General features: G+C 42.0%; 1 protein-coding gene across 3 annotated transcripts in view; it reads left to right on the top strand.

The window, feature by feature from the left end:
• The first annotated feature begins 6,169 nt into the window (after window positions 1–6,169).
• Window positions 6,170–14,804, top strand: part of G3BP1 (G3BP stress granule assembly factor 1) — a 32,859-nt gene continuing 24,224 nt past the window's right edge. The window contains exon 1 of one of the 3 annotated variants that reach the window (XM_069483904.1): window positions 6,170–6,267. The gene's annotated coding sequence lies outside the window, so the exon portion shown is untranslated. Of the gene's footprint in view, window positions 6,268–6,727; window positions 6,815–14,804 lie in introns of those variants that run through there. The other 2 variants (XM_069483906.1, XM_069483905.1) reach the window with 2 other exon arrangements.

Genomic DNA, 14,804 nt, shown 5'->3' with positions numbered 1-14,804 from the left:
TTTTGTACTAGCAGTATATGAGAATAATTATTTTTCCACACCCTTGCTGACATTTGATATTAGCAAAGTATCATTTTTCACAATTTGATGACTGAAGAATTATTTAAATTCTTTTTGCCTTGGTTTCCCTAGCTGTTGAATTGAGCTGTTTGAAAATTAGGGAACTATTTTCTTTCTTCCTCCCCTCCCTCCCTCCCTCCTTCCTTCCTTTTTATTTTCTTTCTTTCTTTCTTTCTTTCTTTCTTTCTTTTGTTTTTGTTTTTCTTCTTTTTTGACAAGGTCTTGCTTTGTCTTCTGGGCTAGAGTGCAGTGGAGTCATCACAGCTCGTTGCAATCTCAAATTCCTGGGCTGCAGTGATCCTCCTGCCTCAATGTCCCCAGTTGCTAGGACTACAGGTGTGTGCCACCAAGCCTGGCTAATTTTTCTGTTTTCAGTAGAGATGGGGTCTCACTCTTGCTCAGGCTGGTCTCAAACTCCTAGCCTCAAGTGATCCTCCCACCCCAGCCTCCAAAGTGCGGGGATTACAGGCATGAACCACCGCGCCTGGCCTAAAGAGCTATTGTTTATATATTTTATTCTTGTTTTCTTCCTTACTGGGCTTTGAGTTTCAAGTAATACAAACTTGACTGTGAAGCTCAGCTCTGCCACTTTCATACTCTAATCTTCGGGCAGTCATTTAACCTTTCTGAGCCATAGTTTCTACATCTGTAAAACTGAGTTAATACTTCATATAGTTTTTGTGAGGATGAACTGAAAAACTTTGCCTAGTGCTGTGCCTGGCGCATAATAGATGCTTGGTACATGCTATGTTATTTGGACTTGAAGTTTTGTCCCTCCTCTAAGCCCCAGAAAGTGAGGACTCCCAGGTCTGTGTGTAGTACCAGAGTGTGCTGCCAAAGAGTCTCTTGCAAAGAGCTTTGGCTGCAGACTAACAGAATTTGCCAGGGACTCCAGAACTCTCAAACCACTTTGAAATCTGTCTGTGCAGTATTATCTGGTGTCATGCCTGAGGGAATGAAAAAAAGTCCTAGCCTTTCAGAGGTTTCTGGGGAGACTATGCCTCTTTTCTGTACTTTGGGCTATATCCTCCTTCCCTGATGAATCAGTAAAAGAACACGGACTTAAAGTTAGAGTCCTGGTTTCTAGGCCTAGCTGTGAGATCTTGGGCAAGTTGCTTAACCTTTCTGAGCCTGTTTCTGTACTTGGGAAATAGGAAATAGGGTTATTGTGAGCATTAAATGGGACCACCCTTGTAAAGAATATTGCCAAGGTGCTTGGCTTATGGTCAGTGCTCCACAGAGTTTGAGGAAGTGCTGTGTTTGCAGATAGTCAATGCCAAAGGAGGGAGGAATTGTATGATCTTTGTATGGTAGGGAGCAAAAGTAAAAGAAGTTAGCAGTCCAGGGAGAGGTAGATTAAAACTCTGATGCCTCCTTTTCAAAATCCCTCATATACCTACCTATAAAGGGTTAATGTAATATTACATCCCTTTTGTTTGTTTTAAAGATCAAAATTTCTATATTGTAGTTCTTCATATCACTATTAAAATCTATAACATTAACTTAAAAAAAGAATAACATAGGCACATGTTTAAAAAAATCATACAGTACCAAAGGATACAGAATGAAAACTAAGCCTTTTTCCTCTCCTGGCCAAAGTTCACCTTCCTATTAGCAATCATTAACAGTTTCCTGTGACTCCTTCCAGACATAACATGTACAGCAAAAAATAAAAAAAGTTAAAAAAAGAATAAATGTGCACAGTATAACTACAGCAATGCATATATCTTAATCAGCCCATGCCATTCTCCCTCTTTTTTACACAAACACAGGTGTACTTTCCCCATTATTCTGTACTTCCCTTTCATTTATTGATATCTCTTATGAGATTTCTCTATAACTGTACAAGTAGATCTACTTCATTTTCTGTATGATTGCAGGACAGTTTGCTGTAAGTGTACTGTATTGTAGTATTGTGTCTAACTAGTCCCATATAGCCAGACATTCGGGTTGTTTCCCATCTCTTTCTGCTACAGACAATGCTAGGTCTTTGTTCACAAAGAGTTTAACATTAAAGATAGATTCTTATTATTATTATTTTTTTTTGAGACAGAGTCTTGCTCTGTTGCCCGGGCTAGAGTGCCATGGCGTCAGCCTAGCTCACAGCAACCTCCAACTCCTGGGCTCAAGCAATCCTTCTGCCTCAGCCTCCCAAGTAGCTGGGACTATAGGCATGTGCCACCATGCCTAGTTAATTTTTTCTATATAGATTTTTACTTGTCCGGATAATTTCTTTCTATTTTTTTAGTAGAGACGGGGGTCTCACTCTTGCTCAGGCTGGTCTCGAACTCCTGACGTCGAGCGATCCTCCCGCCTCGGCCTCCCAGAGTGCTAGGATTACAGGTGTGAGCCACCTCGCTTGGCCTAGATACTTATTTTTAATCACTGTTCAAAAATCATTAGCTGTTTGGGAAAAACTGATCAGATATTCTTAGGATCGTTCCATACCTAGTATTTTCCATCACCCACTCCTCCCCACCACCAAACTGTATTTTCTGGGGTCTTGCCTATCTCCTTCTTCCCACCCTGATTCCCAATGCTTTGAGAACTGGCACAGAAAGAGAAGGGTGAGGTAGTGTATTGGAGGGATTTGCAGAGTTATTTATTTATTTTTTCTTTTTTGTATTTCTTTTATTCTTTAAGACTTGTCCAAAGATTTATTTATTTATTTTTGGTAGAGACTGGGTTTTGGGGTTTCGCTCTTGCTCAGGCAGGTCTCGGCTTCCCAGACTGCTAGGATTACAGGCACGAGCCACTGCGCCCCTGCGGATTTGCAGATTTTGGTTGGCAGTGGAGATAAAGACCAGCAGGAGGCTGGGGATTCTCCCTTAGTGACTAGACCAGAGTTTCTCAGCCTCAGTACTATAGACTTTTTGGCTGGATAATTCCGTGTGTGTTTGGAGGGAGTGTGTGGTGGTTCTCCTGTGCATCCCTGGCCTCTACCTGCTTGATCTCAGTAGCCCCCCTCTACCCAGTTGTGACAATGGCTTATTTCTCCTGGGGGCAAAATCCCTCCTGAACCACTGCTCTAGACCTGTGGTTTCCAACCCCCAGGCTGTGGACAGGTACTGGTCAGTGGCCTGTTAGGAACCAGGCTGCGCAGCAGGAGGTGAGCAGCAAAGCTTCATCTGTATTTACAGCTACTCTCCATCATTCATTTGCATCACTGCCTGAGCTCCGCCTCCTGTCAGATCAGCAGAGGCATTAGATTCTCATAGGAGCTCGAACCCTACTGTAAACTGTTCATGTGAGGAATCTAGGTTGCACATTCCTTATGAGAATCTAATGCCTGATGATCTGAGGTGGAGCTGAGGTGGTGATGCTAGCGCTGGGGAGCAGCTGCAAATACAGATTTCATTAGCAGAGAGGTTTGTGTAATTGTTTCATTATATATTACAATGTAATAATAATAAAAATAAGATGCACAATAAGTGTAATGCGCTTGAATCATCCCGAACACTGCCCCCCCCCCCCCCCCCCCCCCCCCCCGGCGGAAAAACTGTCTTCCATGAAACTGGTTCCTGGTGTCAAAAAGGTTGGGGAACGCTGCTCTAGACAATTCATTAGTGGTGAGTTAATCATTGAACATTTACTAAGTACAGTATTACTGAGTATCCAGCATCTGGGGCCTGAAGGTTTATGATCTGTCTGGAGAAACCACCACAGGAAGAAGCCAACTTGGTCTCTTCTCTGGAAGACAGCTACAGCCACTTAACGGGTCTCGCCTACATTCTCCCTCTAGTAATCCATTTCCTCTTCCTGCTTTTCTTTCTTTCTACTTCTCTTTACAAAACACAATACTTGAACACACAATCGATCCTAACCTACTAGATTCCCTAGGGGTAATGACTATTGTTTTAAATTTACAACTTCCCTATGTACTTTTCTTATGCACTTACATACCTGCTTTAACTTACAGAATTTTTATGTTTTGTTGAACATGATTTATTTTTCAATTAACGACACAATTAAGAACTGGAGACCAATCTATATCTGTATAGTTCTCATTCTTATTTAAATTGTTGCATAATGTTCTATATTATGTGCATATAACCGTTAAACAGTTTGCCAATTGATTAGCATTAAGTTTTCAGTTTTAAGTATTCCAACATGCTGCAGTGAACACCTTGGTACATGCCTTTGTAAACAAATGTGGCTAGCAACCAAGAAATTAGATTACTGTTTTGGGGATATACACAATTTTATTAATACTGCCAGATTGCCTAGTAAAAAGAGCTGTATCCCTTAAAACCACCCCCAAATGTGATTAAGAGTAGCCACGTCCCCGTCACAGGTTACCTGAGTTAAATTACCAATCTGTAAATTTAAAATTTCACCAATCCGCTCTCATTAGTTCAATTTGGAGAGTCATTTTGTAAAATGCAAATCAGTCCACCCGTTAAAAACCTCCTAGGGGCTCTTCACTGCCCTTAGAATACAGTCCAAATTCCTTTGCGTGGCAACCAGGATCTTGGAGGTTCCCTACTCCGGAAAACTTTTAGTGGGGTCTCTCCTTCGGGCTGAGCTCCCTCAGGGGCCTGTTTCCTGGGAGCTCCCGGCCCAGCGCAGCGCCCCTGTCTGAGAACGCGTGACCGCGAGCAGCGACAGCATCGTGGACCTCAGCCCCGGGAGCTCCATCGGTGTCCAGTGAGCGGGCCGATGCTGGAGTGGGCCTCGGGCCCACATAGGACTTTCACGTCGCTCCTGGGCCTCCCCAAGTCCCAGCGCGGGTCCCACCAGACTGCTGCCGGCGTCTTTCCTTCCTCCAGCCTGGGCTGGGCCGGCCCGCTCGGCCTCTCTCTCCCCAACAGCGACGCTCCACGTGCTTCATTTCCAAAATTCTCCGCCTGGTCACATGCCTGGAATGAGAACAACCCGGGGCGTGTCCATGCTAACGTGTTGGACCTAAAGCTATTTCCACATAAAATGCTCACGGTGACCGACAGAGGGCCCAGCAATATACTAAGCGACGTGGACTGGAGCAGGCTGGGGCGCCACTGAGCCCCGAGGCGTTTCAGATCTCTGGGACGTCTGTAAAGGAGTTTGACAAGTTACCTTTTAACGGCGAAAGGACAAGAAGAAATAAGCCTCCCACCCCTACAGCAATCGGAAAACTGAATGACAAAGGTGGTGACGCACAGGATGCTGCACGGAGGCCCAGACCACCGTTCCTCAGCAACGACAAAAGGGAAGCCCCGTGAAACACCCCGAGCCGACCGGCCAGCCTGCAGCAGCACTTAAGGGCACAGGCCGAAATGCGGCTCTCCACTCGGGTTTCCACGTGTGCCTTTTTACGGGATCTCGCGTACGCCCCGGGAGCGACTTTCCTCTTCGGCTTTAACAGCTGCCCAACAATAGCGCTGACTAATGATAAGAGCCAGCAAGTGCCCTTAGGCTGCCCCATGGAAATTAAAAAGTTGTCATAAAAACAAGGAAAAACCCGGGAAACTTTTCCACTTGGTTCTCCAGCTACCAAACTGTGCGGAAAAGGCAAGAGAGGGGACCTCAGGGGCCAGACCCAGCAAGCGCAGGGAAAGAAAGGAAAGAGGACAGAAGCCGGAGCCCGGACAGCCTCATCGCGGCCCCAGAAAGCCCGGCGGCCCTGGGGCTCCGGCTCTTTGGAGCAGTCCAACCCCCCTGTCAATCAACTCCTTCCGGCGTGGAGATTGGCCGAGGCCTTCCTTGGCCTCCCGGGCGCCCGCCTCCTAGTTGCTTGGGGTTTACTTCCCCAAAGTACACGGGCCCCACCTTGTGGAGCAACCGCTCCTGCATGGAAAACGGATCTCCGCCCTGGGGAAGACGTTTTAACGAATGAGAGCAGCCTCACACACTTATTGGCTATTATGGGTATCAGTCAAGGAACTGCCCACTCTCCCTTCCACGCTACCTTCCAGCTATTGGTCGCGCACAGTGCCAATCTGTTACTAGGGAAACGAGATTCTCATAGTCTCATAGGCATGAGTCAAAGCCAATCAAGAGCCACGCCTTCATCCTGAGTCCGTACCCAATTGCTGTTCGAAGAGTCCAAAGAACGCAGTCGGGATTGGCCATCCGCTCGCCCGACCTGGCCGCAACAAGTTAGGCTGAATCGCGGCTATATAGACCGGCGGCGGAACACGCGTGTGTGCGGACGCAGTTGCGTGCGGGATTTCTGCCATCCTCAGTGCAGTGGAGCAAAGCTTGTTCCTCTCCCGCTCTGTTGCGCAGGTACGCCGGGGTGTGGGCGGGGCGGCGCGGCCTGAGGACGAGGACGAGCTGGGGCGGTTGGGAGAGGAAGAAGTCCGAGCGGCGGCCGCGCGAGGCGCGTCCCCCAACCCCCACTCCCTCCGCCCCAACGGCCGCAGGCGCGCGCGGCGGATGGACGGGCGCGCGGCGGCTCCCGCCCCCTACACCCCCACCGGCTGGAGCGCGTGGCCGTGTCCGCCGCGTGCGCGTGCTGCGTCCAACGGCCACGCGGGGCGGGAGCGAGCTGCGGCCGCCGCCCGGGCCCTAGGGCGATCTCGGGGACCAGGGGGCCCCGCGGGGCCAACTGGCCAGCTTTTCCCGCCCGTCCCTCCTCCCTGCCACGCACCAGCGGAGTCTTTTCTCCCTTAGCTGAGGAGCTCCAGCTTAGTCCGGACCAGGAGGGGGCTTTTTATTTAGGGTTGGGGGCAGCGCTAAAGTACGGTAAGAGTGTTACCGGCCCGCAGAGAAGTGCTGCTGCTTCGCTTCACCGGGAGAGGAGAGGGAGCAGCGATTGCATGGATGCTTAGTGGTAATAATAACTAACGTTTGTTCTAAGCCCTCGCTGTGTGCCAGGCACTGTGCTGGGCAACTTGTGTGCCCCGCATTTAATTCTCACAACGATCCAAAGAGGTAGGTACGATTATTCTCATTCCACAGCGGACTAAGGCACACAGGTGGAGACGGCCAGGGGCAAGTATTTGTTTGAACCCAGGTCCTCAGACTCCTGGCCCCCAAGCCTGTTTTATTCTTTGCTGCAGCGCCATGTGCGGCTCCAGGGCACCTTTGCGCCAAGAGCTCTTGTCCCTGGGGCAGCATCTGCCCCCAAAGGCCAACTGCCGAGGCGATTGCAGCGGCATTTGCACTTAGGCCAGTTGTGGGCTTCCAGGGGGACTAGGGTTGGAAGTGGGCAAATGACAAAGAAAAAAGGTTTGGACTTCCTTCATACGTGTGTTCGTACAGATAGTTAATAGATGTCCTGCCGTAATAGTTTCTGGAAAAAGCAGAGCAAAAAATAAGTGCACGCAAATGAACACGGACTATGTTCTTCATCAGGTTTGAAACTCATAGCATGGTGATGGGAAATTCCCGCCAGCGGGAAGTTAGGCTCTGGTGTTAGACCTTGAATCTTCCCCCCCCCCCCCTTTTTTTTTTTTTTTTTTAATTGGAGCAGACTTTTGGAGAAAGACCTTTGAGTAGATGAACTTAATACTTGAAGAATATGAAATCCAGAGTGATGAGTTTCAGACCTCACCAGCATCTGTGGGTTAAAATATGAACTTGACCTGTGAAAAGGAGAGGCTCAGAAAAATAAAAATATGAAATTGTAATGGAAAAAGGTTGGCGCCCAGTTACAGTATAAATTTGACCTCTGTGGAGCTTATCACGCTACGTGAATTACTGGTGTTTGATACGTATTGGAAAATACGCTTGTGTCAGATGAGATTTCACATGTGGATGAAAGTCTTACTAGATGTATTTATTTAGCATTTACTCTGCTACACTCGTGTATATGCAAAAACATGGAAGATGGCTTTCTTACCTTCAAGAACTTGAGTTTATATTTTTCTTGTAGCATTTTAGTATTTTCGGTTAGTTTAAAGCCAGTATATGCCTTGGTTTAATGAAATAAATGTTACAGATTCAGATCATTAACTTTAAATCACAAATGTCTGAGACAAAACTATAATAAAAGTTTTGGGACTAGCTCTTTTGAGTTAATTTTGAATTAACTAGCTTTCAACTATTTTAAAGACATTTATTTTGCTGTATTGTATAGTTTTGTATGGATGCTTTTTGGAAATCAGTCTTGAAGGGTTTTTTGCAGTCAGAAAGAGCACATAGTGCACATCCTTGTAAAGAAATTAAACTATGAGGAAGTTTTAATATTTGTGTTTCCATTTACCAAGTACTTTCCTGATATTTCTTAACAGAAAGTAGCTAAAGGATTAAAATGTTGTATAGACAAGTTCTTTCCTTTGTTGGTGTTGCCATAAATAACAACTTTATAATGAAACATTGTTTTGCTTGGAACTTGGCTTGTGTAGCAATTCCAGTTACCTGCAAATTAGCATTTTAACTTAAGTCTTAAAGGTGAGCAGTTATCAAATGTTAAAACACTATAATGACCTACATTTAAACTGTTAAGTTTGAATTTAGCTAATTTTATTACTGTTTGAGGTAAAATATGTCAGAATGAAATTAACCATATGCATTATTGAGAGAAAATTTGTTAGTTTCTACTTTAAATGTTAAAGAACTATTCTTGGCCTCTGGCAAATGGTTATCAGGTGGGTAGAAATCTGCAAATTGTGATTATTTCACAAATTGGTACCTCACCTGGTCACTTAGGCATTCATTTATCAAGAACAAGTGAATTGAAGCAAATTGTGATAAGGCTTTTGGGCCTCCCGACTTCCCAAACAAGTCATAGACTACTTTTGTTGGAGCCCCGTACTTTTCAGTCTGAGCTTTTGTACCTCTTCTAACAGGTAGAAAAGTAGGCAGTTCTTTGTTCTTTATTTAATTCACACTCAGCTTGATATTCTCAGCTGACAGTCCACTAAGGGAACATTAGGAGATTTTGGTAATGTTTGTGACCTACTTTAGAGCAGTTTTTCTTTTGTAATTTACGGATTTTTTTGTTTTACTTGTATTTTGCATAGAAAGTAAAGGGCAGAGGGTAGTTTTAAATTTTTAAAGGTTTGTGAGCTGTATGTGGTCCTTAAGACAGATGTTGCCAATGTTAAAATATTTAATGTAAAGCCTAAATTTGTGACTAAAACCATTTTTTTTTTCTTTTTGTCAGTTTAATAAAACTGCCTGCTTGGTCTTTTAACATTTTGCAAATTGGTTGGTTGTTTTAAGTGTTTCAGAATTCAGATAGGCAGTGTATGTTAATTTTATGTTGTGCTTTGACTGCCTTGGATAAACTATTCTGACTTTACAAAGGAGGATAATTTTCAAAGTAGGTAGGTCAGAAAAATCTGCTCTGCCCGCCCCCCCCCCCTTCCTGCCCCAGTTGTCAACAGCTAGTGGGAACAACCTTTGGTAGTGAATACTGTCCTTCCAAGCCCTGGAGTTAAATTTAGATTCAGCAACTGTAACCTCACTTGTAGTTGGTGATCACATAGTAGCAATTAACTAGATTTTTATGTATCTAAAAAATCAGATATTTTCTTTCTTTCTTTCTTGGACACCCAGTTTGGCTTTAGTTGGGAAGGCTGAGTTGCAAGGCAGGTGATAGGGTTAAGAGCTAGGAATAGTGCACACGTGAAGAATAAAGAGTCTGTTTTACAAGGCTGAAAGCAGTTTAAAAAATTGCTCTCATGGGCTGTGGCTTCTTAAATAAATAAGGTCTTTAGATGACTTAAGTGATGGATTGATTCCCCCTTCTGTCAGGTGATCAGTCTTTCATGTTGTAATATTGCTTGGCTTTTTAGCGTGTGTGCTGTATTTTAGGTATTTAATAAAAAGTAAAGATTAAAGAGGATTCAGAAAAAGAAATCTGGCTTCCTGGATGATGTGCACATCTGCTTTGTAGGGATCTAATCTTTGGTGGTTATTAACTTATGTGGCTATATAATAGCATCGTGTATTCTACTGCCCTTTGCGTATTTTAAAAATGCTTTCAGACATCTTGGATATTCTCATATTTTTACTAAAAAGAAAATTAGAACTCTGAAACCCAAATAGTTTTCTAAACTGGTTTGTAAAGCATGTGGTACCTAATGGGGTACTATATAGCCAGCTATTTCCTTACTCAAAAAACTTAGAGGGATTCTGAATCTGGAAGTTGTGAATGGGGCATCTTCTCCCCTACACTGTTGATGCAAGACTGTAGGCTGTGCCTCACTTACACCCGTGTTCGTGGACCCTGTGTCCTTAGGGTTTCCTGGGGTGTATCCAACCTATGTCTTGGGGGATTCTAAAGGATAGGAAATCCATATTTTTAAAAGTTTCCCAGATGAGCATTAGTATTAACTGTAACATACCTTTTTGTTTTGATAAGAAAGAACATAGATTTATCCTCAATTATGAACCTAAAGGACTACCTTTTAATTTTGGATGGGGGGAGGGATATGCTAAGAAAAATAGTGAAGTTTTCCAATCTTGTCTTGAGGTTTTTTTCGTTCAGGAAAACTTAGTATTTTTGAGATAATTTTAGAGGGAGAGTTGCAATACAGAGAGGTCTTGTAGACTCATTATCCAGCTTCCCTAATGTTAACATCTTATACAAACTTAGTAGAGTTATCAAAACTAAGAAATTAACATTAATAAAATACTGTTCAGTGATGGACTTTATTTCTACTATTGTCCCTTTTCTGTTCCAGGATCCAATTCAAGATGCATGTAGTATTCATGTCTCTTTGTTCTCTTCTGGTCTGTGACAGTTTCTGCCTTTTCTTTACCTTTTATGACCTTGACATCTCCTTTGGGTTTGTCTGATGTTATGAGTAGACTAAGGTTATGGACTATGGATTTTGGGAAAGAATGCCACAGAAGTGATTTGCCCTTACCACATCATATTGGGGGTATGTAATATCATTCCTGGTTGAATTTAACCTTGATCGTTTGGTTAAGGTGGTGTTTGTTAGGTTAGTGTTTTTCTCCTTTCCATAGTATTCATTAGAAGTGAGTCACTAAGTCCAGCCCGTGCTCAAGGGGAGGGAGGAATTAGGCTCTACATTCTAGAGAGGGCGGAGAATCTAAATTTGTGGACATATAACTGCTAGTTAATATTTGGAGGAGATACTCTGAATCCATGCAAATAAAACTCTCCTTAGTTTTAGCATCTATTATTGGATCCTGGCCTGCAGTTATTTCAGTGGTGTTCTAATGGTGATTTTATTTCCCTCATTCCTTCTACAGCATTTTAAATTCTTTGTAAGGAAGATTTGTCTCTCCCCCATATTTTTTTATTATATCAGCATGAACTCATGGAAATTTCATTTTTTAGGTTGTAATACAATATTGTCCTAATTTATTCATTATTATTTTGTTGCTCAGATTGTTCCAGCTTGTGACTTCCTTTGTTCTTTTGATTCTTCCCTGTGTTTTTTAGTCACCATTATGCCCCAGTTTTTTTTTAAAGCATTTTCTTGTATTAATTACCAGATTTTCAGGCTCATCTTGTATTTTGCCTGTCCCAGGCCCAGAATCAACCATTTCTCTAAGGAGCTGTTGGACAGAATTTTGAAGGGAGGTGACAGGTGGTAAATATGAAGTGCTTGGAAAATAGATTGATGGTAGGCCCAGTGATGGTGATACTGCCCTTGCTCTGAGCACATGCTGGCTTCTGTATTAAAGTTTCTCTGGTTCTGGGGAAACGTTTTTGTTTCTCTTACATTAAAGAACCGAATTTCAAATGTTTGAATATATAGCATAACCTTGAAACAAAATTTATTAAAGTTTAATACTCATATTGTCCACACATACCTTTGCTGTTTTTTCTTAGTGTTTTTGATAACTTTATTAAAATAGAATAAAAAGACCACTTAAATACCATTGTACTCAGAATTGCCAGTTAACATTTTCATTGCTCTTTAAAGTTTTAAGACTTCTCCCCTCCCCATACAAGTTTCCATCCCCTTCTCTTCTCTCTTGAGACCTTTATCCTGTCTTTCCAGGCTATTTTATTGATGTAACAAAAAAAAAAAATTTTTTTAGTAGCTTTATTGAGGTATAATTGACACAATAAACTGCACATATTTAAAGTGTACAGTGTGATAATTTCTGGCATGTATGCATACCTATGAAACCTTCACCACAATCGACATAGTGAACCTATCTATCCTCACCCCCCAAAGTTTTCTCATTCCCCTTTGTATTCCCTCTTTCCTGCCTGGTTCTTTTACCCTTCCACCTGCAGGGAATTCCTGATCTGTCACTGTAGATCAGTTTGCATTTTCTAGAATTTTTATGTAAATTAGAATTATGTTATATGTTCTTTTATTGCTAAGTACTGGTCTGTTGTGTAGATACATCACAATTATCCATTTACCTGTTGGTGGACATTTGGTCTGTTTGTAGCATTTTTTGTGTTTTTGATTGTAAATAAAGCTTTTGAACTTTGTGTAGGAGGTCTTTGTATGGCTATATACCTTCATTTCTCTCGGGTAAATGCCTAAGAGTGGAATGTCTGGATCATATGATAGATGTATGATTAAGAAACTGGCTGGCTGGTTTCCAAAGTGGTTGTACCATTTTACTTTCCCATCAGCAATGTTTGAGGGTTCCAGTTCCACCACATGCTGGCCAATACTGTGTGTGGTCAGCCTTTTTAATTTTAGTCATTCTGAGAGGTGTTTAGTGGTACCTAACTGGTTATAATTTGCATTTCTGTAACTAATGATTAGTGTCTTTCATTTGACATTCCTAATAATTTCTTCAAAGTATCTCAAATCTTTTGCTCATGTTTTATGGGATTGGTTATTCAGTTTTGAGAGTTCTTTATATATTTTGCGTACAAGTGTTTTCATCAGGTATGTACTTTGCATATATTTACTACCAGTCTGTGGCTTGTCTTTTCATTCTTTTAATAGTGTCTTTTGGGGAGCAGAAGATTTTAATTTTGGTATAATCTACATTATCAGTTCTCTTCTACATTATGTTTTTGTTGTATCTAAAATCTTTACGTTTTAGTTTGAATCATTTTGAGTTAAATTTTGTGTATTGTCTTTGGCATGAATTGAGGTTTTTTTTTTTTTTGCATATGGATATCTAATTGTTTACCATTTGTTGAAAAGAATATATACTTGTTGGAAATTGTCCATTTATGTATGCATGTATTAGTGAATTCTATTCTGTTTTCATACATCCCTTTGTCTTTATGTTCAGACTATTTTTAAAATACATTTACATATTTATGAACAGTATGTGGTATCTCTTTGTGTATACTAAAAACACTTTTAGACATATTTAAGGCTATCACACAGTACATATTTGGCAGCTGACTTTTCATCTCAATGTTTTTGAGATCTGTTCTATGCTCACTTTCTGACAGCCATAAACAGGATGACTATATGTCTTGGTTTGCCAGGCACAGTTTTATTCGCTTCAGTTAACATGGCATAATTATTAATATTACTGGTTTTCATTCTGATAAGTACACATACGGTTATCTTAGATATAGAAGTTTCTATGATGTGAATAAACTACAGCTTATTATTCATTTCCCGTTTGATAGACATGTAGATTGTTAGCAATCTTATATTTTAGAAATGGAATGGCAGTTATTTCTGTTTTTGTCTTGTGCAAATGGGTGAGTTTCTCTTGTATATGTGTCTAGAAGAGAATTGTTAGATTATTCATCAGAGCATTTTTGAATTTATTAGATAACTGCAAAATTGTTCTCTACCGTGGTACCAGTGGAGACTCATCTTCAGCAGTTTTGCATGCTCGCAGGCTCTTTTCCTGCTTCCTTGCCAGTGTTTAGTATTGACTGAAGTTTTAATTGGGGGATCTCTGGTGAGAAGTAATATGTTTTAATTTGCATTTTACTGATGATGTATTATTTTTATTTTAAAATATTTATTTACTTTTTTAGAGATGGTCTCAACTCCTGGGCTCAAGTGATCCTCCTGTCTCGGCCTCCTCAGTAGCTGGGACACAGGTATTCATTACCATACCCAGCTGACTGGTTACTTAGTCTGTTTTGTTTGTTGCCCATTTAGTACTTTCCTGAGAATTGCCTGCTTCATTCCCTTTGCCTGTTTTTTCTCTTGGATTATTTTTATTTCAGTGATTTATATGCAGTTTTATATATATTCTGGATACTAATCTTTTATTATGTAGTGTATTTCTTATTTTAAAACTGACACTTACAGTGGGCTATCAAGGCATTTTGCTACTTGTTAGAGTAAGCTCTGCTATTAAAAATTCAGGTGGAGTATGGTTGGCCTTCATGCTTCCCTGCCCCTCTGTCTGTTAAAAATTGGAATGTAATGCTCATAGTTCTTTAGGCTTAAAGGAAACATTCTTAACATTTTTTTGTTAACTTCAGCCAAATTATTTCGGGGAATTTTTTTTCCCCTTCCAAAATACTTTTATTAAAAATCACAAACAATTAAAAAAAGAGCCACTACAAACCTTGCCTTTCTTTTAAATGTGGCATGGAGCAGTTTGGTTTCCACCCTATTGCATGTGGTCCAACCTGGTTATGAATAAGGAGGTTGCTGCCACTGGGGTCCTGCCAAGGAAGCCGGGTTCAGCCCAAGGGGAGGAGACCAACCCCTCCCACTGCCTCAAGGTGCAAGAGGCAGAGCCTGGGTTTCCATAGCAACCTGGCAGCATATCCCTGTCATCCTGTTACAGGTCTAGCCTTTATCTTCCCTAAGGCCGCAGTGGTCACAAGGGGAGTGGGAGCTGGAGGGAAAGTCAGTAGAAATGTCTAAGTGGAGAATTAGCCTCCCAGAAACAGTTTCATTAAGGCACTTGGAACAGATACGTTAATTCAGAAAGACCCACCTTCACAGAAGACTGTGGTAACAGGACACACACACGGAAGACAGTTTGTGGAA

The sequence above is a fragment of the Eulemur rufifrons genome, chromosome 10 (assembly GCF_041146395.1).
Source record: "Eulemur rufifrons isolate Redbay chromosome 10, OSU_ERuf_1, whole genome shotgun sequence".
In the NCBI taxonomy this organism is placed as follows: Eukaryota; Metazoa; Chordata; class Mammalia; order Primates; family Lemuridae; genus Eulemur; species Eulemur rufifrons.
This window is presented reverse-complemented; position numbering and strand designations above follow the sequence as displayed.